Here is a 22372-nt window from a genome sequence, read left to right on the forward strand (position 1 = left end):
CACAGAAAATTAAGGAGAAGACTAAGTTCCATGTCAAGTGTGTATTGATTTCTTCTTTGTAAAAATACTAACAAAAGACTACTGAATATATATGGAGTAAGGCTAAAAGCAATTATACAGATATCATATCACAGATCATCCGTTAAGATCTGATCTCTGGCAAAACCATAAAATACATTATAACCAGGAAAAAGTGTATTCCAACAAATAGAAACAAAAACATTAGAACCACAGAGAAATCCGATAGATCTTTTCTCCCCCCAGGCTCTGTGTATTTTAATGTTACTATAAACACAGCTACTGGGTGTCAATTAGCCCCCTCCTCTGCCATAGCAAGAGACCCATGTCTGGAAACCTAAGGCAGCTTAAAAACAGTTCTTCAATAAACTGATGAACATTTGTCATTCACGTTACATTCAAGCAAACAACAAGGATATTTTGTAAATAAATAAATCTTCCTAAAAAATTTGCTACATGAAGAATGGAAAGGAAATAAATAAAAACTTCCCCCCACCTCTTTCAAAGGCTAATAAACAACCCACAAATATATAACAGAAACCAGTCTAGTTGCTGTAGCCATACACAGTGGTTCAGTGCTAAAAATGATAAACTGACAAAAATTTTACCTAAGGGATGTGTTTCACCACACTTTTGTTTTGATCATTAATCAACAGAAGTAATTTTGCTGGAATGCAACAATGACCCTTAAGACCTGTAACCTCTGTGGAAAACTCAAGAATCTCAAGCCCAACCTGACAATGTCACAAGACTCGTTCCTAACTTACACAAACTAGTTCCACTGGGGGTGTCACTGTGTTTGTGTGTACGCTGTCACCAGGGGAAGGAGAAGACTTACAAACATCATAAACAAAAGGATCCAGAGTTTCACACTGAAAGACAATCATAATATTAATACAATAGGCTACCAGAGATCTGAGTGAAAGACATGCATACAGAAATTAACATCTTACAGTAAACGGATTTCTTCACTCTTCCTGTAAGCTGTTCGAGTTTGGCGACTTTTGCAACCTGTTTTTTAGGTAGTAGTTTTCATTATGTTTAGCCACACTGTAAACTACCAACAAATTGAAACAGTTTAGTTCCTCATCTCTAGGCTTGCATTTAACAAGGAACCCATTTAGCACCATCTGAAGAGCCTGACACACCCAAATGCTAAAATCTCCAACTCTGATTCACACACAGCTAAATCTGTATGACTGGAAGGAAGGCATGAGATGGCCTAAATCCAGACTGGAGGAGCTAGAATTACAACTTGATTCATTTTTTATTATTAAAAAGCATCTAAAAGGGGAAATAGTTTGGTTCCTAAAATGATAACTGTATGCTACGGGCTGCTATAGTGTGTAAGAAAGATGTATAGCACTTTCCAGTTCAATTCTATCATACAAGCAACTGTTAATATTTAAAACTGGTTCAAAGTTATGAGTAACTATTATCACTGAATTCCTCCAGCCAAAGTCTTATTTTTTATTTTTTGCCTGAAAAGATTCATAAAAAAAGGAAAAGATTGCTGTAAAAGTTATTTAATGTTATTATCAATTAAGTTTCTGTCTTTGAACATGGTATCGCTTAATAGCTCCACATTTAGATGCCATTTAAATAATAATTTATGTTTTTATATGTTGAAAAAATTAAGCAAATAAAATCCTTGAAATGAATAAAAATATGCAACAGTTTCACAGCGATAAATACATTAACATTTTTCAGAGACCATCATTGAGTGGATTGAGGTAAATTATTGCATTTGTACTTCATCTCCAGTGATACAGAGAAGTCACTCTAACTAGGGTGTATGGACACCTGAAACACAAATAAAATGTTTGTTGTCACTCTATAAAACATGAAATTGAGATTTTCAAGGAAGGGTGAAGCTTCTGGGGTGGAAAAGTACCAACTTCCCCTCTTTTTAATGCACCTAATAAACAGCCTAGGGAGGTCTAATTCATTACTAGATGAACTACAAATGCAATTTCTCAGTATAAGCAAATTTAACCTTTGCTACCAATAAATCATGTCTACTTTAACCCAATCCCAACAACCAAGTAAAGCAATGTAAAGAGTATTAAGCATTCACTGACTTACATCTCCACTGGGGAACTTACATCCACATTAGGTCACTATAAAGGGGTTACTATATATAAAAACAAAAACAGTACAGATTTTAGGGTTTGAGAGTGAACAGTCCTTCACAAAGAATACTGTGTTCCCCAATGTAAAAGTTCACAAATTATGTCACGACGGGAGACCAGAATGTTTAGCTTGAACACTTTCTGCCTTTAATACATTTACTTATGCAAAGCCCAAAAACACACAGGTTAACAGGGTACATTACACACTGAATGAGGTTTTCCTGTAATCTCTTTTATCACGTATTAATTTGATAAAATAATAAAAAAATTGCAATTTCTGGACAGTTAAGTCTCCTACAAGGATCTAACTTAATATTGTTGTTTTATTCATTCAGTCGTATCCGATTCTTGGTGATTCAATGGCTAAAGTTCCTCCAATGGTCTCGGTCATTGATGGCATTCTTTAGGTCTTGGAAACTCATGTTTGTATCGATTTGACAGCATCCAACCACCTTGATCTTGGTCTTCCTCTTTTCCATTTTCCTTCCATCATTCCAAGCATGATGGTTTAACTTAATATTATCTGCTTACAATCATCAACACTCTTAGCAAGCTTCTCCCATTCAAATATTTTGGGCAAAACATGTTTTAGATTGCTAAACATTTAGTCAATAACTTATTCTGAAATCCAAAGGTCTTCTGTAAAAAATATATTTTGGCATATTTTAAGGTAAATAAGTTAAATTATTTGTTTAGTCTTTCTATCTAACTACTATCCTTTACTTTTCATCAAACTACCAGCCAGTGAACATTAAATAAATACATTAAATATGGAAAATTACATTTGTAGTGAAAAAAGTGGACAACCACAGAAAAAAAGGAAACTTTTTTTTCCCAGGTCTTTCAACATTTGGTGACTACCTAAATAGACCTAACCATTAGTTTAAGACGACAACATTTTACAATGCATTGCAGCTCTCTGTTTAGAGGGAAAACAAAAAAGTTTGGCATCTGGGTGCAGGTCCAATGTGTTGCTTATGTACTATAATACCTCTACGACACAACGGTTGAATTCCTTTGCAGGAGGAGCAATAGCATTTTACAGGGAGAAAATAAACAGGAAATCAAAAAGATCAAAGCACAATACATAATGACAGGCATCCATTTGGAGATTAGACAGGTAATGCTTTCAATGCTACATCAACATTGAGATTATGTGAATTATTATGGGTGCTTTGCTTTCATTTTTTAAAAAGATTTTTAAAATATTAAAAACTAAAACTGCATACTAAAAGGACGCCAATACAGGCTGAGATTAGAGAGTAATCCCAGCATGTAGGCCACAGATGGTGGATTAAAAAAAAAAAGTTTTCACCTGGCCAAAAAAATCTATAATGCTGAAACAAGCCACAAAAAAGGGGAAGAAAGAAAAAGAAAAACGACATATGGAACATTAAAAAACAATTTTGGCTATATCCATCGATTAATTTAGTTCTCTGTTACCATAGCTACTATTTCCTTGTGAAATTGGATAGCAAAATTCACGACAGCAGTGTCTGGATTAAGATGTTTCTGTAATCACCCTGTTAAGTAAAGACAATCATTCTGACTTGTGGCAGCATTTTGAATACATTTTAGAGAAAAAAAAAAAAAAAGTAAACATGCTTGAAAGCCATAATCACAACATAGTTGATTGTGTTTTTTATTATTATTATAATACAAATAAATTCACTGGCATCTGTGAAAACTGAGAAAACATTTATAAAATAATTGTAATGAATGCAGTTACATTTACAGTACTTCAGTACTTGTCCAGGGCGACTTACAAAATAAGAGCAATACAGCAATACCATTTTTCATCTCAGCATAAGACTGAAAATGACAGAGGCCATTTGTTTTGCACGGGTGTTCAAAGAGACAAAAGGAGATGCTCTTTAACTGGTGAGTAGATCCCTAAAAGACATCACATTAAAACCTCTAAGAAAAAAATGTAAGAACCAACCCCATTTAAGAGTGAGTGGGTTTACAGATGTAAAAGACTTCAGAGAACTATAGGAATGCAGTATACAAAAACTAAAAGATGGCTAGAGCTATAACAATATATAAATCATACAGAGATAGTAGGAAACCCTCCTATTAAAACGTACAATAAGGTTTCAAGGTATCTGTCTGAGCTCTTAACACTCTGCAATAGTTCATCCAATTTAGGTCAGGATCCAGCACCTGATCATTTCTAAGGTGACGGGAAAATGGATAACGCACAGAGAGAACTTCCAAAGGACACTCATTGTCTTTCTCGAGAATATAAAAATAACACTTCAAACTAGGTCACAGAAATCCCACTGTGGTAGTGAAACAGCGGGTCACCTTACTGAAAACATTATTTCCCCTTTTAAGTCATTTTTCAAACATCCTAACAAAGACTCTCAGAACAGCGCAGCTTCAACTTACACTGCCAGTACTGGAGTCCAAAATGAGCTTCCTTTCTGTTCTGTGTTTCAGCTCACTTACATGCCCAAGGCCACTCACTATATATGTTTTATATATAACACACATATACACACACACACTCATTACATACATCAAGAAAGTTGAATGGAAAGAAGCATGGAAAGATGTATGCTTGGAATAACAAGAATAGAGAGAAAAAGTAAATGAATGGATCCAAGAACAAATTTAAATATGTGACATCATTGAAACAGAACAGATCAAATATTGACAAAGGAAGCTATCGAATGGATCTCAAGAGATAAAAAAAGAAGATAACCACATAAAAGATGTGAAGATTAAATCATAAACATTTCATGCGGGACATGGAAATGCAAACCTGTAGATCGAAGCAAGTGAAAACGTCTAGGAGAGGCCTTCATCCAGTAGTAGGGAACAGTTTCAAGAATGTTAAAGAGTTTTCAACAGACATAATTATTGAAATACTGTGCATAAGTTCCCATTTTTACATAAACTTTTTCGAACCTGGATATTTTTGGGGTGAAATCTTACCCAGGTAGTTGATCTATTTAAAATATAAAATGTTTCTAAAAAACAAGTCCAATCTGCCATACTAGACTCATAATCTAACACGGAGGAGGGCAAGGTCCTGAAAATGCTCCCAGCATGGTAGTACTATGCCAGCTGTAATGTGATTTAATCAAAGAACCTCTGGTAATAGCTGGAAAAAATACCCTCTCTATTACACCTAAAGGCATCAAGCTCACAGTAATGTACATGCACTACAATAAAAATCTCAAATTAGAACTCAGACTTGGCTGATGCAACTTGCACAGACTTTGCTCAGGTGTTAGGCCCCTGACCCTTGGGGTTGTGCATTTCGAATGTCTTTCAACTCCAGTGCAGGTTTTAAATGTATACCCCAGTGCTTAGGGGTAACAATTTATTGTCGCTTCCCTTTAAGAGATTCAGCATGGCTTGAAGAGACACTTGTGTCAGTAGATGACACCAAGCTGCCCTCACTGATCAGAATGAAATCGGAGCCATATACAGTAGAAACCACGTTCAGGAATAGCCCTGCTGAGATACTGCTAGCCGTAGGGAAGTAGGTGACTGATGCTATGCTATGACTCAGGTAAAATATAGAGGACAATTATGTAGCTAAATGACGAGTCTAACTTCATAACTTCCACTATGGTTCAGACCACTAACTTTAAGACTCCCTGTAGCACAGACTGTTCAGCACCTTGAAGATTAAAACTGGATGCATTCTGGGGCAATTATTCTTTCACCTCATGAAGCGAGACCAAACACATGGTTATTTATTATGACAGAGAAAGAAAGAAAGAAAGAAAGAAAGAAAGAAAGAAAGAAAGAAAGAAAGAAACAACAAAATCTCCAAAAACTTGTAAATGTAATCATTGAGAATGCAGTGTTTGTTTCTTTTTTTCCGCACTGTGCCTGGATATTCACCTACCAAGGCAGAATTTGTGAGAGCAGAATTTATGAAAGCCATTAAAAGGTTATAAAGGGGCTGCTGCTTATTTAAATGATGGATGGATGAATATCTGAACAGAGATGAGTGACACAGGGTCCTGTTTGCTGCAGGGGGGGAGGCCGACTCTGCGCCTTGCCAGACGTAAATAAATAAATAATACAGGTGACACTCCCCCCCCATCACACACACACACACACACACACACACACTGCAGGAACCCTGCTGTTTAACATTCCCTGTCTCATCAGCGGCACACTCTCACCTTGGCCTAAAAACATCAAGCTGCCTTCACAGTTACAGCAGACTATGAGTGCGACTAGCAAATTATCAGCCATGAGAAATACAAAAATATATTTTGTAAAGAAATCCAGACTATTTGAGACAAATGAAGAATACAGATGCGGTGTATAAAGTATTAATTACTGGGATGCCTTAAAACTCACTTTAACACAAGGGGTGGAGAACATGCAAGAAATCCAGATAGATCACATTACTTATCTGAGACAGCTTGGACCAATCAAATAAAAAATAAAATAAAAAGTATTGTCTGATCCAAATCAATGGCATACACCAGAAATCTGTTCTTTAGCCGTGTTCTCCCAAAATGTTTACATATATACCACAGAAGTAATGATTACTCCCAGAGGACTGACAAAATACTATAAAACACATGCTAAAACCAAATTCAGATAAACCCTATACTCTCACTGTCTGTTTACTGGATTCTCCATAATTGTTTTGCTTTTAATATGACAGAGCATGCTGCGTTTTTACTTAGCCGATACTTTGCAAGGTTACTAAGGAATTGCAGATCTTTAAAATGGTATTCACTGAACATTCGTGCAGGTCTTTGACGTGTGCCATCTATATGACTGCAGAGACGAATCTGTGAAATGTCAGTTAATAGAAATTATTACAAATTAATAAACCTCAATTAAAGACCACATAATACTTAAAATATTCAATCTATCCACCACATCAGGAACCTTTTTAGAATCGTAAAGTAAGAAACAAATTAAATATTCACTGTTACTTAATGTGAATTTTAGTTTGAACAGAAAAGCTGTACTTCCTAAGATTAATGTTTATCAGAGAATCATATCACTGCTGAAGTGTGACAGCGAGGGCAATTCAGATTACAGGAAAAACATGTTCAGCTCAATGAAAAAGGGGGTTGAAAAGAGTTGCTCTGATTACAGTAAATGTCTTTCAATTTGCTAAAGCAGTTAAAACTTAATATCACACTGAATGGCAGTAGAACCATCTTTTTTTCTCCCCCCCAAACAGTGTCTTATTGGCATTTTCACTATGCATGAAAAACAAATCACAACAACACTGAAGAAGTTTAATTCAGCCCTGAAGCACTGTTTGGCTGCTGTATAAAAGAATCCCCAATGCCAAGTTTGTGTTTCCAGAAGACTCTCGCTAACCCTCCTCTAACCATTCTGGTTTGCTTTTGGCACACTTCCCTATGGGTGCAGCTCCAGCTCACTGGCAGGATTTCTCCCCCTTGCAGCTTTACTCCACGATCTCATCCCAACACTGAATACCAACTCTCAACAAAAATGTCAAGCAGACACCCCCTACAGAAGGGGAACAGAAAAATGAATGGAAGAAGTAAGCCCACACCTTTCTCAAATATGTATTACATTGATGCATATAGGCTACAGACTGCGTCATCTGAACAGCAATTTAGTTCTCAAGCTTTGCTTTTCTCACAATCTGTCTTGCCATAAAAAACTAAAACTTTCCCTTTAGCCAAACACTCTCTGCCCCATTATCCCCCTTCGTTTCGACTTGGATTCTTTTAAAACCACACTTGGAATCCTTGGAAGACACATTTCAATTCATGCACATTTATCAGAGATGTTTATCTTGATCGTATGAGGAAGAGCACATGTTGAAAATGCTGTATTGTATCGAGCAGTATTCAGAAGAGCTAAAATTGTGAGCCTTTACCGTTTTCATTCTTTTTATCGCAGTCAACTAGTTTCTTTCAGCCTTGCCCAGATAGCTTATTCCATTCAGATTTGGGATTAGTCTTGTTATTCCTAACATAAACCATTCTAAAGCTTAAATGTCCTTTATGCATTGCAGATACCTAGAACTGAAGCACAGCAGTGACTGCCTCAGTGATAGAGAACCCAGCTGGTATCTTATTAGAGCAGGGGAGCCCAAGATCTAGTCTTTCAGGGCCACAACACTTCTGAACCTTGTTCCAAGCAAGTTTTTAACTACTTAATTTACCTAAATTACGGACAGGGACAATAATTTAATATTTGACATACTGTACTACTTTGGCCAACCCTTTGTCACACAGGTCTCTTAAAGACTTTAATGCTGATGGGATGATACAAGTAAGTGTAATTGTGGTTTTAAACACTTTAAAAAGAAAAGCACACCGAATCTAAATGGAATTATTTCATATAATCAACACTGTTACAATGTTCGTTCAAGGTGCGGTGGGAAAGTCACTGCATTAAAGCTCTTTAATTTATGCCCAGCTGAATGCAAGAAATCCAATCAAAGCTTTTCTGCATCTAGCCTTCATTTGTGCAGCAAAGCCGGACAACCTGAAAAGAACAATATCCACTGGTTTTCTTTCACAGTATTCACACCGTCTCTTTTACGAAGCAAAGTAAAAAAATTCATCCCACTAATTATACAACCACTGATGGGCAATCAAAGCATTACAGCTTAATTGGTTAATTCAATAAACTGTACAGGGGTGAACGATAGCACACAGTGAACAAAAACCTCAGCCTCCGAAGCACCAGCGATGGCGATAAGCCGCCGAATCCACGTATTAAATTAAACCCAGTAAGTGATAATGGACTGTTGGGAAGCCTTACATGCTGGCATTTATAATCTGATTGATTACCAAAAGCTATAATTACACACATTTTTATCACGTATAGTAAATAGTAATTAATCTTTCAAACGTTCAAAGTTCATAAAGCTGGAACAAAGCAATAGATTTTTTTTTCCCCAAAAAAATGTAGCTGCCCACATAAAATAAAAAAGCATTACACACATGGAGGATACCCAGAACTGGTCTACTACTCAAAGCGACCACTTGATCACTTTTTTATGACAAAGCATGGAGATAGCCACGTGGACTTCACATGCACTTTTGTAACATCAATTATACATGTCCAGATCACTTTGAAAGTTGCCCACTCTAAGTTTGTTGAAATGTTTCAGACACTTTAGAGAGCAATCTGGTTACTGACGACTATGAAGGATAGTTTCCTCGAGGGAAATTTGACAAATACTCTAAACCAGTCCTGCATCGGTGAGGTGGGTCAATTGCTGAATTGTTTGTCAAGGTTGGAAGATTTGTTTTAGACTGACTTGAATGAAGAAACATCACAGACAAAACAGATAGGACGGCCATTGTATAGTAGCTTCATCCATTAATCTCATGTAAAAGAGTATGGTTCCCCTGCTTTTCCACATAATAAACAATGGGACAGAAATCCTTTTAGTTTAATATGAAAATAGTTTTTTTTTTAAATCAATATTTAAGTCAAACGAATGTTGTTTAAGACCCAAGATTGAAACTCCTGGTCTACATGATTTTCAATAAAGATACAGCTACCGTTTGATACAGCCTGGTTGTGTGAATCCCATCATCTCTCTAACAAACACAATAAGATAAAAATAGGTTTTTCTTTCTCCTTCCTCTTAATATGGTGACCTCTTGATGCCCTGCTCTAGCTGCATCTTTCCATTTCATATACCTTACTTGGGCAATTCTTGCAGGGGACTGGTTTAAATCTCATTTTAACAGATCGGTATCTCTTCCCGCCCCTTCAAAGTTTAGAGTACAGTCAGCTGCTCAAACAGTTTCTTCTTAATGTTTACATCCCCACAGTTTTTCACTGCTGTTCCTGGTCATCCCACAAAGAAGCCAGGAAAGCTCTGAAATGCGGTCTGCAAGATGCCAAGCACCACGTTCTGTCAGGAGGAGCATCGTACTGCAGCAGGACAGAATGTAATCAAGCCCCCAAACACCTGAAACTGACATTATGATACCTGAACTTATTCAACGATCACCGGCATCTCTTTTCTTTCCACATCGACAAAGAAAAACATATGCAATGAACACAAAACCCATCATTTGAACGTATGTATTTTATTGTTTGGAAAAATAACATACTTTTTTTTGGACAATGTATAAAAAATATTTTTCCGTCAAGGCATTAAATGATACATAATAGTACACAGACAAGTACAGTAAATAACTGTTCCTCACTTCACCTTAAAATACATAATCTGGTCATCTGAAGCAATTCTTAGAAACAATTCTCCCAGTATGACGGTTTATTTATAGCAAGCCAAGGCTCTATAGTGACTTTGAAGCTGCCATTGTCTATCCTGTGTTTGTGTTTAGGTTTTTCCCCCTAAAGCACTCATTAGGACTGAGGGGAGAAATATACCAACAAGACAGTTAAAATAAATCTTGCATAAAACAATCTTGGCTGGAGATTTTATGATTTCCATAATTGGTTTTCAGTTTTCAGTTACAAATACAAACCACAGCAATATTGCAGTGCTGAGGACCCCACACCCATCCCCCACACACAACCACCACCATCATCTCTAGAAAGTATCCAGCATGCTGTTAAAAATCTGGCCAAGGCATCAAAGAGCATCTTAAATATTCCTCCGCTAAGCAATAAAAAGGACAGTGAAAGGAATGCTGAGTCAAGACTGCTCTCTAGACTGTTCTATGACAGTGGGGTTCAAACCCCCTACCCACACACATACACACACACAAATAGGAGAAAACTGTATTTTGTCATGCAAAACAAAAATATAATCGTAATCTGTATTGTTCTCTACAAGCAGTCTGCTACGCAAGCAGTCTTGATATGCAAGCACATAGGATGACGTTTACAACAAAGGTGAAACACTAAAATAATCTGATACAATTAGCATTTGCTGTCACTTCCTTACATGATTTCAACAGAGGCTATACAAACATTGTAAACTGCAGCCATAGCGTCAGTGAAAAGAGAAAACAATTATAATTGATATTTCTAAAACAACAATCAGTGGGTTTCCAACATCAACTGACACTATTGCACCTCTGTTGCTTTTTTTTTTTTTAACTTGGGTAATAAACTCAAGCTGTTGGGTTTGTGCAAATTGTGGTGTATGGACTTCTCAGATTTTACTTGATTAAAAAGATGCATGACATCAAATAGTAATTAACAATAGATCATTACTGATGCATATTGGAGTTTTATGGTAATGATTATAATTATTACCTCATCCACACACAATGCAAGTACTCTCTTCAAAACAAATATAAAAAACATATACCTGCATGGAACAATAAAAAAACTCCAGCCAGATTCTACTCATTAAAATCCAAACTCTATAAAAGTATCGGGCAACCTTACAGTACAAAACTGGAAGAGACTGAAAACCGTGCTGATAATGTTGAGAAACTGTTGCATTTAATGGGGGAAAAAATGCTTTTAATCCCTCATGTCAAACTGGGCAGGTGATGAGAATTTAATGATATGCTGACTAAAATAGTATGAGGCAATAGATTTCATATCTCTGAATTATTCTGTTAAGAAATTCATATTTTTATATATACCAATAATCACCCTGCCTTATAAGCAATGTATGCTAATGTAACCTATAGGAGTTGTACAGAAATGGTCAGTAATGCTGCATGCAAAATATTCTCAGCATTAATCCCATTTCATCACCCCATGGTAGCAACATTATACTGCTACACTCTGATGTGGATGAGAACTGCCACTGGCAGAAATGAACACCATTAGTTTCCAGTGACAATGCCCACATTTACTGCCGTTTGATGCAATGCATTTTGCTCACAGGTACAGAAATCATCGCAACTGCAAGAAAAAAAATGATCTAATGTCGTTCTTATTATATAAAACTAGTAAAGACGACATCTGCAGTTTATCACTTTATAGATGTATATTTGTGGAGGGTTTGTTTTGTTTACAACCAGGTTTTCAAAAGATGAACAAACCGGCTCGAGGCAATCAGGTAAATGTTAGATCCAGCATTAAAACAAAATACAAAAGTTTTAAGAAGTATACACAGTTCAGGCTTCTTCAGAAACATGCTATATTTGCTTTATCATCCTTAATATTCTTATTTTTAACATTCTAAAACATACAAAGATTGTGAACATTAAGAGATATGGATTTTTTCCAACATTTTTTCCTGAAATGGGGTAAACAGGCTGGACAGCTCACTGCACTGAAAGGCACACATTCATTAAGTTCAAAACTATTTTTCTCACAATTACTTTCTTTGGATTTGTTTTACAAATGGAACCTCTTTTGTAAATATCCAAGACTATATACACTACAGTATATCAAGGTACAGCTCAATGCCTGTAATTTATGCACAGTGTTATGACAATTAAGATGAGATCCCGAACTCACATAAGTGATTTTTGCTTGAAGAATACACTTGTAACTAGTAGCCTAAATAAAATAAAATTAGAGAAATAAAAGAGCAAGCTGTGTTTATAAAGTCAGATAAACCTATTTCTCATCTGTATGACCTTTTAATTTTGGATGCTATACAGGGGGGGGACATAATGCTGCCTCTTGCTGGAAATAAACAAGGTGTTACAAGACTTCAGATTGGTCACGCATAGTCAAACAATAAGCCATGGTGCAGTTTCATTATAGAAATTCCTCTATCTAAATACAAACCAGTGCTCCTAATTTTATGTCCTAGGGGCCAAGTGTAGAGACCTAGGTTCGACAATTTAAAAATAGCTACATTGTTCCATTTCACTGGACTGTTTTCATCTGAACCAAAATCTAGAATGAAAATAATACTGCATGAATTATAACCATAGTGCAAGAAACTGAATGTTATCCAGGGTAAAGTTTGCGAGAATTATGTTCTTCTACCATGTCTGGGCAAAACCAGCAGAAGAACTTGTATTCTTTGTAAGGCAGATCATTGCAACGCCAGGGACAGACAGTCCCATGTACATGACAGGTTAACGTACCGTGTAACATGTTTAATGCTAAACAAAAAGAGCCCTTCAGTCACGCAACACTGACAATAACAAATCAGTAAAACCGGTTGTTCAAGTTTATTTTCAGCACTCCAATAATAACCCACATACAGTCATAAAGTGCACAACGTAGTTACAAAGGGCACCAGTGCCGAGGATGCGACCTCTGCCCCAAAACAGATTCATTTACACCCCATTCAAAGACAGAAATAAAGACTTGGTGTAATAGAGGCCTTCAGAAGGTATCTACAATTGTAACTGAGAAAACTATAAAGACACTGCAGACCTTTTCCCTTCTGCTTACAATGCATCGAAAAGGCTGTTGGTCAGGTTTTCCCAGTAATTCAAAATGTATGTAGCAGGTAGAAAGGAAAGTGTTTTAACAAATCCCTCTAACTGGAAAAGGTGAAAAGCAGCCAGGCTTTGTGAACATTCATAATAAACCTGCAAGCTTGGAAACCCCAAAACACAAGGGGACAAATTTACCATGGCATTCACATTCGTTAGCAAATAATCAAGATGGTTGGGGGGCGCAGGCAATCAACATCTCTGCAGGCAGTCACAGTCTCTGGGGGGGTTAATACAAATGCATCTGAAACAGCAAAACGTTGTCACATTATGTTGACAAACCTATACAGAACTAGAGCCTGCCACGTCAAAACATGAACAACTTTTGTTGTGTATATGTAAAATATTAACTTCTGCCCCATACCTACTAACTCGAGTCTATTGGCTGTTATCTTTTGCATTTACATTTCTGTATTGAGTAGTAGCAGTGAAGTGAAATTCAATATTAAGAATAGTTGTGTCATCTCAGTAGGATTAAAAGGCTTCAAACATGAATGAGGAAATTAGGCTATTTGTTTTCAAATTGGAGTTAATTGAAATGTAGTAGATGGCAATTGCAAGTTACAATATGGTTCTTATAACCGTAGTAAGCAAATCCTAAAGAGATTACTTTACAGTTGAATTTATTGAACTGGATATCTACATTAGAAGAACAATGCATTACAAAAAATGCAACACATCTCATTAAAAATAATAAATCATTTCAAAATACAATCTCTAGCTTCAATGAATAAATACAGGGATATCCCTTTGTAGTATTAAGTGTAGGAGGAAATAAGGATTGCACAGATTTTCCTGCTTTTCAGCCTACGGTTGCACTTAGCTTTTTCACTCCAGCATTCATTCAAGTTTCATTCAAAACATATGCAAGAGGCCGGGTTTACGGTGGTTCAAGGACAATGCGTCAGACGAGAAAGCTGTACATCACTTAAAGATGTACGTCTTGCAAGCAATGTCCAATGTTATTTCCACGTTGGGAAAACGTCGCGGAGGAAGCATGCCGCAACCTGACACAGGAGCACCTGCTCGTCGGCCGTGCGGCGGGGAAGGGCTCGGTCCGCCGGGGCACGATGCCGCTGTACCAGCATGAGCAAAGGCGAAACATACCTCATTATGAAACGTTTTCATTTCTTCTCCATATCTGAATTCTAACTCCTCCAGTTATCTGTTTATTTAGGGATGTTTTGGGTTTTTATTTTTAAACGAGAAGTCATTGAATATTCCCATCAAAATTAGGAAACAACATTACGACACCCGTGTTCTGCTTTTGCGTCGCTGTTTGCGTGCGAGAGCGAGTGTGTGTTAGGACCCTCTGAAGCTTTTCTTCAGGATTCAAAACCAATGCAAGCTGGGATTTCGGTAAAATAATATTTTGTAGACCTACCAACACTAGTCGAAACGATAATACCGCATTTTCAATTATTTACATAAATTATACCTCCAAACAGTACAATTCACAACATAAAGATAAGTAAGTTTGTACACCGAGTGTAGGGCTAGCCTGGCGATGAAGTGCATCCTTTTCCATACCACAAACAAGCACTACTACGAGCGCAACCACGATTCTCAGGACTACTTTTTGAAAGGTTGGCTGGAGCATGCATCAGTATGTGGCTGTTGTGTTACTTGCATGCGTACATACATGAGCCTTGGCAGCCGATGCGGGCGCTAGTGTGACTTCCGAGAGCGTGCTAACTTTCCGACCTACAGCGCGCAGCCAGCAGCGTGCTGCACACCACCACATCGCCATAATGAAAACGGTACTTACAAATTCGTAGTTATCGCAATTAAAATGCAATTAGATGGCTTTAGAATAAGACATATCCGAAGGGGTTGGTATAAAGATGCAATGCTCCACTCTTCCGTTGCCCCTTTGGTTACAATGTGAGCCGCCTGCTGGTCTATTACGGACACCATCTGGCAGGAAACCTGCTGGTGCCCCATCTGCGCAGGCGCACACACCACAGCGCAATAGTCGCAGTGTGGGACCACTATTTGGCATTAGGGGAGGGCAGCCTAAACAGAACAACATGCGGACGGCTCTGCACGGATAGTGGATGACAACCAACCAGCAAACAAAGGTGTACTTTTTATTGCAGTCCCTCGTACGTTTCAGACCTTAGCCGTCTCGATATCTACCTCTCGGAGGACTTGTTACACTTCCTAAAATATGAAAAGGATTGTCATATTCTGCAAATGTCCTTACACGTAGTTAGAACAATGCACAAATGCATCAGCTATGACAGAAGTCCCGTCGAAATGCACACATTCACAGCATTGTTTTTTGGTTTTGTTCCCCACACACATTTTTCTTGCAGTCCTACCCTTATAAATAATTCAAGTAGCTCGCCTCAGAGAAGCTGTTCCAGCGAGATTATATATATATATATATAAAAAGGCAAAAACACAAAAGTTGCAAGCAATCAAGCCGACAGACATACTTTCACTAAACACCAGTATCGATAAAATGCCCAACGGTGAGAGATGCGCACACACACACACACACACACATCAGGTTGTATGCTATTACCTAACACACATAGCTAGCTAGAGAGATGTCCTAGCTGAGAGAGCTTTTTTAATTATTTCCCAAGGTACAAACAACGCAACCTTCACCCCCCACATCATGTGAATACATCCCTGCATTACTGTGACGCGCATTCCTGGCGCAATTGCCCCCTAATTTACCAATTAAAAGTGCTCCGCGCTTAATTGCCCTACCCGAGTTGCTCCAGTGTGCGCTCCCTCCGTCCAGCCAGCCAGCCCCCTCTCTCTCTCTCTCTCTCTCTCTCTCTCTCGCTACAGCACGGCTGTGCTCACGTGGTTTTGTCAGCCGGCCCTAATTGGAGGACTTCAGTCGCCCCCCACCCCCTGTTCACTGCACCTGAGAGAGGCTGACTGATCAGCAAACAGCCTAATTACATTACACACACTCCGCCGATGCGCTGGTTCAGTGCCGTCCGACACTTTCATTGTTCCAGGGACAGCGGAGTGCGGGAGTGCGGGGGCTGCAGGCTCAATAGGCTCTGCACAGCGCACTGCCAGGCGCATCCACTGCTGTGGTAGTAGTCACAAGAGAGCCTCCTCAAAACAAAAACATTGCATTGTGTGTAGCAGCTTCCAAAACACCTGCCATCCACAGCGGAAGCAAAGGTGATCCCTAGAGTGCTCAGAAAAAGTAATACATTAAATTATTCAAAAATACATAAAAAGTGTCCATTCTACACATTCTTACTAATGTACAATATTTTGTAGCAATTTCTAGTCCTGTAAAATTATAGTAAATGTTTTACTTATGTTCAGTAAACAAACATTCTTGTTATTGTTTAATATAATGAAGTTACTTTATAAAAGGGCACTCCATAAGTAATTTTAATTATTATCAGATTAGTCATTCCAGTAATCCAGTTACTTGCTTTAAGTAATCCTGATAGAGCAAGTAAATCTGCATGGATGAAAAGTAATGGAAAGTAAATAATAATGATTTGTAGTAATATGCAAGTAAATCTAAAATAAAAATAAAATACTAAGTAATTTCTTTTTGTGAGTGTGTGAAGTCGAACGTCCACAGGCGTGTGAAAATGCAATGACACGTATTATACGTTTAGAGAAAAGCCTTAACCTTTATTATTCCTTAGTTCCCCATAATGCCTATTTCCCAGGCTTCCAACTGTAGTTGTTGTAGTTGTAGGAAACGTGATTGCAATTGCATTCTTTAATTTCATGCAACAATGCCCCAAAACATTTCTGAGGATAATCCCAGACATCATACTATTTTGGACACTTGCAGAAAAACATAAAAATGAAAATCATGATCATATTATTTTGAAGAAACAAGAGAAGAATACTGGGAAAGGCACTGTCTGCTGTTGGTGTTGTTGTTTTTGTTGCTTGTCTCTATTGTTTATGGTGATCAGTATACAAGAAAACATGGGAAACTAGGTGTATTGGTTATTTAGCTCAATTTACACAGGAAAAGATTACACATGCCTTTAGAAGCCTTCAGGTTTGCAGTGGGTTAATATATTCAGACACAAAGTATTCTGTGAATCTGTTCATACTGGATCTTCTGCTTTACATAGCATCTTAAGAACACCATCCATTACAATCCTCTTGTGACCATAGCTCTGCTGTTCAGTGGTGGTTTTCTGCTGAGGTTCCCACTCCTGAGTCACCCCGGAGACTGTTGTGATTAACAGTTTGGTCAATGAAGCCACTGCATTGTGGGATAAAGCACTTTTATAAGCATGTACTTTTTGATCTTTGAGAAGTCTATGCAGCACCTGTGCTTTCTTGCTGTGCCTGCACAATAAATACATAAACCACATGCATATCTTGAGGAACATGTGATATATTTGCAGATATTGCAACTTTTTTTTTTCATTTTCCCAATTTAGATTTCAGCTTCTCTATTTTTGCCATACGTGTTCTAAAGAAAGTGCATTAAAGCTTAATACAATCACAGATGACAAAAATCACAACAGCTTTGTGTCTTTTCATTGTTTTGATTTGAATTTCATTTAAACAGCTGTAGTGCTCCTAGTTATGAACTCATTTCTGGTAACAGCCATTTCAAAATATTTAATCTCAAATAACGGATTTTATGGTTGTCAATGTATGTGAAGGCAAGTTCTGAGATGTTATAAATTGAACTTGATCCACTGATCATTTTTTTAATGCTCAGTTGAAGGTCATATATAGAGATAGAGGACGTTTGTTCAAGAAAGCATACACAGTTTCACTGAGGTGTTTTACAAGATGTTTTCAAAGTAGGTCACTGTAATCCGCACTGACAGTCTGTCTGGTGCAGGACTGCAACGGTTGGTGGGAGTTATGTAGGTTTGTCCATGTGTAGCACTTAATAGCTTTGAAGTGTCTGAAATGTCATATATACACTGTAGTAAATACGCATGAAACATTCAAACCTTCATTATAATATACAGGAATGTGTTTTACTTTTGGCAGTGCCCTGAAAAATACAGGTCCCTTATTTGGCTAAAATATAATGTTACTTTTTATTATGTTTTTTAACATGTGTACTAGAGAATGCTGAAATAAACGTATTTTCTCAGTCTGTCAGAATATGACTAAAAACTACATCAAATCTATCATTACAGAATTAATGGAAGGGTCAATTATATTTTCATTAAATGGGAAGGAACTGTAATGATATATGTTTGTTGTAATTCAGGCCTTAATGTTTTTAATTACAAGTCTGTAATACATAATGTGTTTATTATTAACAGACAAGAAATTAATGACAATATATGTGTTCCTCCAGCTGACATATTTCATTTGATATTCTTACTGATGCAAAGTGAAATTTTGTCAGCATTTATCTCTCAGCATTAGCAAGAAGAAATTCCTTTTAAATGTGTACTTCAGAACAAGCTGTGAACTTGTGTTTCTTGGCTTTCATTCAAAAGGCTTAAACCCTACATATACCACTATAAACAATACATTCCAATTAAACATATGCAAAAAGACACTTTAGAAATCACTTGGCACTGGTTTGCACAGGAGGCAAACGCAATCAGCTTGTTATACTTTTAAGAAATATTTTATATACACAGATTTAAGTGACGTGCACAAATCATGTTTAAATATGTGTTCATTGAAGTGAAAATGTATACAAAACGATAACAAACAAATCTAACCAACAGATGACACTGAAAGTACAATTCAATGAGGCTGGATTAAGAAAATATATGTAATTTTACTTTTCCTTTTTTAAATTTTTAACATAATGACTGAACACAATCAGTATGCTTTCAGAATAATCTAGTCAGTTCATTTTTCAAACCTGTTTTAAGGCAGGCAGATAAGAACAGAGGAAATATTCATGGCATTTGCTTATTTGCCTTTTTCCTGTTGGCCAACATATTTCAGACAGAAAACAGAACAGATCAATTCTAATAGATATTTGCCTCATTTTAAAACTAAATAAATCAAATACATCGTGTGCACAATACAGCACAATGTGTAGAAATAAATATATACATCTTCAATTCAAAATGCTGAGATGAAAATGTTCTTTATAAAATAAGAACTGAAAAATCTGCCCTTTGTTTTAAAAATTAATTTAAAACGAATCTCCACATAATCAAACATCTCTGCATTTCTTTTTCTGTAATATCATCTCTCAAAAGTGTTGCACAGGATGGAGTTACAGTTTATGGGTTTGATCCAGATATAAACAGCTCATAGATTTAACTTAAAAAATAATATCAAATTCCTTTTATTTTTATTTTGTTATTTGGACTCCAGAAGTGATGTGTCAGTTTTTCAGTACAATTTTCAATACAATTCTGAACCCTGTCAGCAATATACAGCTCCACAAAAGGCTCATTCACTGTATAGCCATTGTGTCAAAGTGCAGGACTGTGAACAAAAGTCTTGAGTATTATTACCTGGAATTACGAAGACAATAGTGGCACAGATGGTCAGCCAACTCATATGCTTCCGTGACATAAAAGCCTGACACTTGATATTGCCACAAAAGAGCCATTAAACCATTCGAAGCAGAGGGATAGCACCTTTGGAATAGTATAAATGGAACTTAGCTGCACATTTAATGTAATGGTTGAAAGAGTGATGGGGCAGGTTTGGTTTCCTCTTGTTTCTTTATGTCTGCTGTGTAAAATTGAACTTTTGGGTCTCACATCCATCTCCCAGTTAATCTGATCAAAGCTGTGATCGATACCATTTTCACAGCTCTCTGACTCTACATCAGAGCAGCCAGAGAGATCCCTACAGAAGCTCAACACCTTAGCACCAGCTGCCTCATATGCTGTGCCTAAAAAAACAGTTGGTCACTTGGCACTCATATCATGTAAAACCATTGCTGCCGATCAATGACACCTGGTTACGCACGGCTTGGAAACAGTATGTAACAGATTGTAGGCCTTCATTCACAGGTATTCATAAGAGTGAAATGTATTGCGCTGCTTAGTTAACTTGAAATGTTGAACTAAAAAATAATCTCTTTATACCATTATGGCTGACTGTGATATTCAGTTAGAGAATAGTTTTAAGCAAAGCTGCCAACTAACCAATTGACTTAATAATCAGTCCGTAAATAGGATCTCTCCATATAGGAAAGGGTGTCTGAATTGCAAAATACCATGTTCAAGGATACTTCAAACTCACTTATGACAGCTTCAGTTCTAGATTATGGTGGTAAATTTAAGCTTAAACTATTTTTTTTTTAAATGAACGCTTCGAGCACAATTTGATAATTTTAGTATCAGCAACACTGCTCTAAAGTGGTGGGAGAGATAAACAGTAGAAAGGTACCAAAACAGAGTGTCACTCTGGAACAGGGATTTGAGCCTATTAGCAAAATAAGGAGAAACCATTGCATGTCATCAGACTCTCACAATTAGTGTGTTCTTCTGGGGTTTTGATTTGAACAGACACAGTCTGTCAACACACATCCCATCGACACTTTATTATTTATTTTAGCAGCTGTCTAAGCCTGGCTATCAGCTATTGCAGCTTTTATTGTTGTCTTTTGATTGTTGAATTGGATGCTCAACACAAAAATGTTTTTAGTTTTTTTTTTTTTTATGTAGAAAATGTCTCTCCAAGAGACAAGAGCCACCTTGAAGAACTCCAGCTTATTGTGACAGGCTGCCCTGTCTCCGCACAGGTGCTTGTGGCTTGTGTGCTGCAGTTGGCCTCCATAGCCACTCGACTAATTGGAAGCACCTGCCAGCAATGAGCTTGACCGTGATCACCGTCCATGAACACCTGTGTTTACCTTCTTTGACTTCTCCCTCTGCTCTTGCAGTGACCCCCCCCACCTGCAGAGACCTTTCTCCTCGACAAACCATTGCAACCCACTGTGAAAACCAGAAAGACAAGCAAACCCTGTGCTTCTTTTGTTGTTTATTTATGTATCTTTTTTCGTTCTCATCTATAAAGCCCTTTTTCTAGTTTGGCTGGAACAAGCACCACCAGGGTTGCTTGTGGGAACTTGTTTTAATTTTAGTTATCCCCTCCATGTGATAAGAATAAACGACCGCCCCGCTGTGTTCCCCCCACCCCCCGCCTCAATGTCCTCTCTGCTGTGAATTGGCTATGGAAATCTTAAAAAACACAAGCGCTGTTGCATTATTGCTTTGCTGCTACATAAAGTCATAAAGTCAACCATGAGAGTTAACATCTGTCCCCCATTATCAACAACTGAAAGGTGAGCATGCTCTCTGTCAGTTTTAAAAGGTATATAAAGTAGATAAGAATCGTATGCATGCTGTTCTGGCTGTCCGACATGCTTACCTCTATGTCAGGATGATGTTTGTGCACATTTGTAACATGGATTCTGAGAATTCATTAGCAGCACAACATTGTCATGTCTCATTTATCATCTCCTGGGTAGTACATCATGGGCAGAAACACACAACTCAGCCACTAGCGAGCCTAGGTATAGCATGCATGTATGCAGATCATGTAAGTGGGAGATGGATCACTGACAAACATTTAATTCCTTCCTATGCTTATCAGGAAGGATAAATTGTGTGAAGCGTCCCACAAGATTTATTTAAGAGAGCATGCAGATTCACAATGGTATGCATTTGACAGTGAATGAGAAAAACAGGCCCCTGCTATGCGATGCTTCAAGTGGAGTAAGATGGGCATGTTTGTTCCTGGAATTCAACAACAACAAAAAATGTATTGATCTGATTGGATTACTGGTGGCCTCAGTGATCTATTCCATAGCTGAAGCTTGTAACAACCAGTCTGATAATATATATATATATATATATATATATATATATATATATATATATATATATATATATATATTTAATCTGACCATTAGGGTTATGCACTTAATAATGAATGCCTAGGCTGGATGTTCAATACATTTAAAAGCTCTATTTTAGGCAGTCACTTTACAGTTCAAATCTATCACCTGCTGCATTTAATCTTACTCCCCTTTCTTGAGTACTGACT

The 22372-nt window shown here is 37.3% G+C and overlaps 1 protein-coding gene across 7 annotated transcripts in view; it reads right to left on the reverse strand.

Annotated features, from left to right (window-relative positions):
* The window catches only part of strbp (spermatid perinuclear RNA binding protein), a 91774-nt gene extending 75580 nt beyond the window's left edge, over window positions 1-16194 (reverse strand). For 6 of the 7 annotated variants that reach the window (XM_066713098.1, XM_066713097.1, XM_066713100.1 and 3 more), the window contains exon 1: window positions 15183-15322. The gene's annotated coding sequence lies outside the window, so the exon portion shown is untranslated. Of the gene's footprint in view, window positions 1-15182; window positions 15323-16135 lie in introns of those variants that run through there. The other variant, XM_066713096.1, reaches the window with a different exon arrangement.
* Window positions 16195-22372: the final 6178 nt, after the last annotated feature.

This window comes from Amia ocellicauda, chromosome 9 (assembly GCF_036373705.1).
Source record: "Amia ocellicauda isolate fAmiCal2 chromosome 9, fAmiCal2.hap1, whole genome shotgun sequence".
NCBI classification, from domain to species: domain Eukaryota; kingdom Metazoa; phylum Chordata; class Actinopteri; order Amiiformes; family Amiidae; genus Amia; species Amia ocellicauda.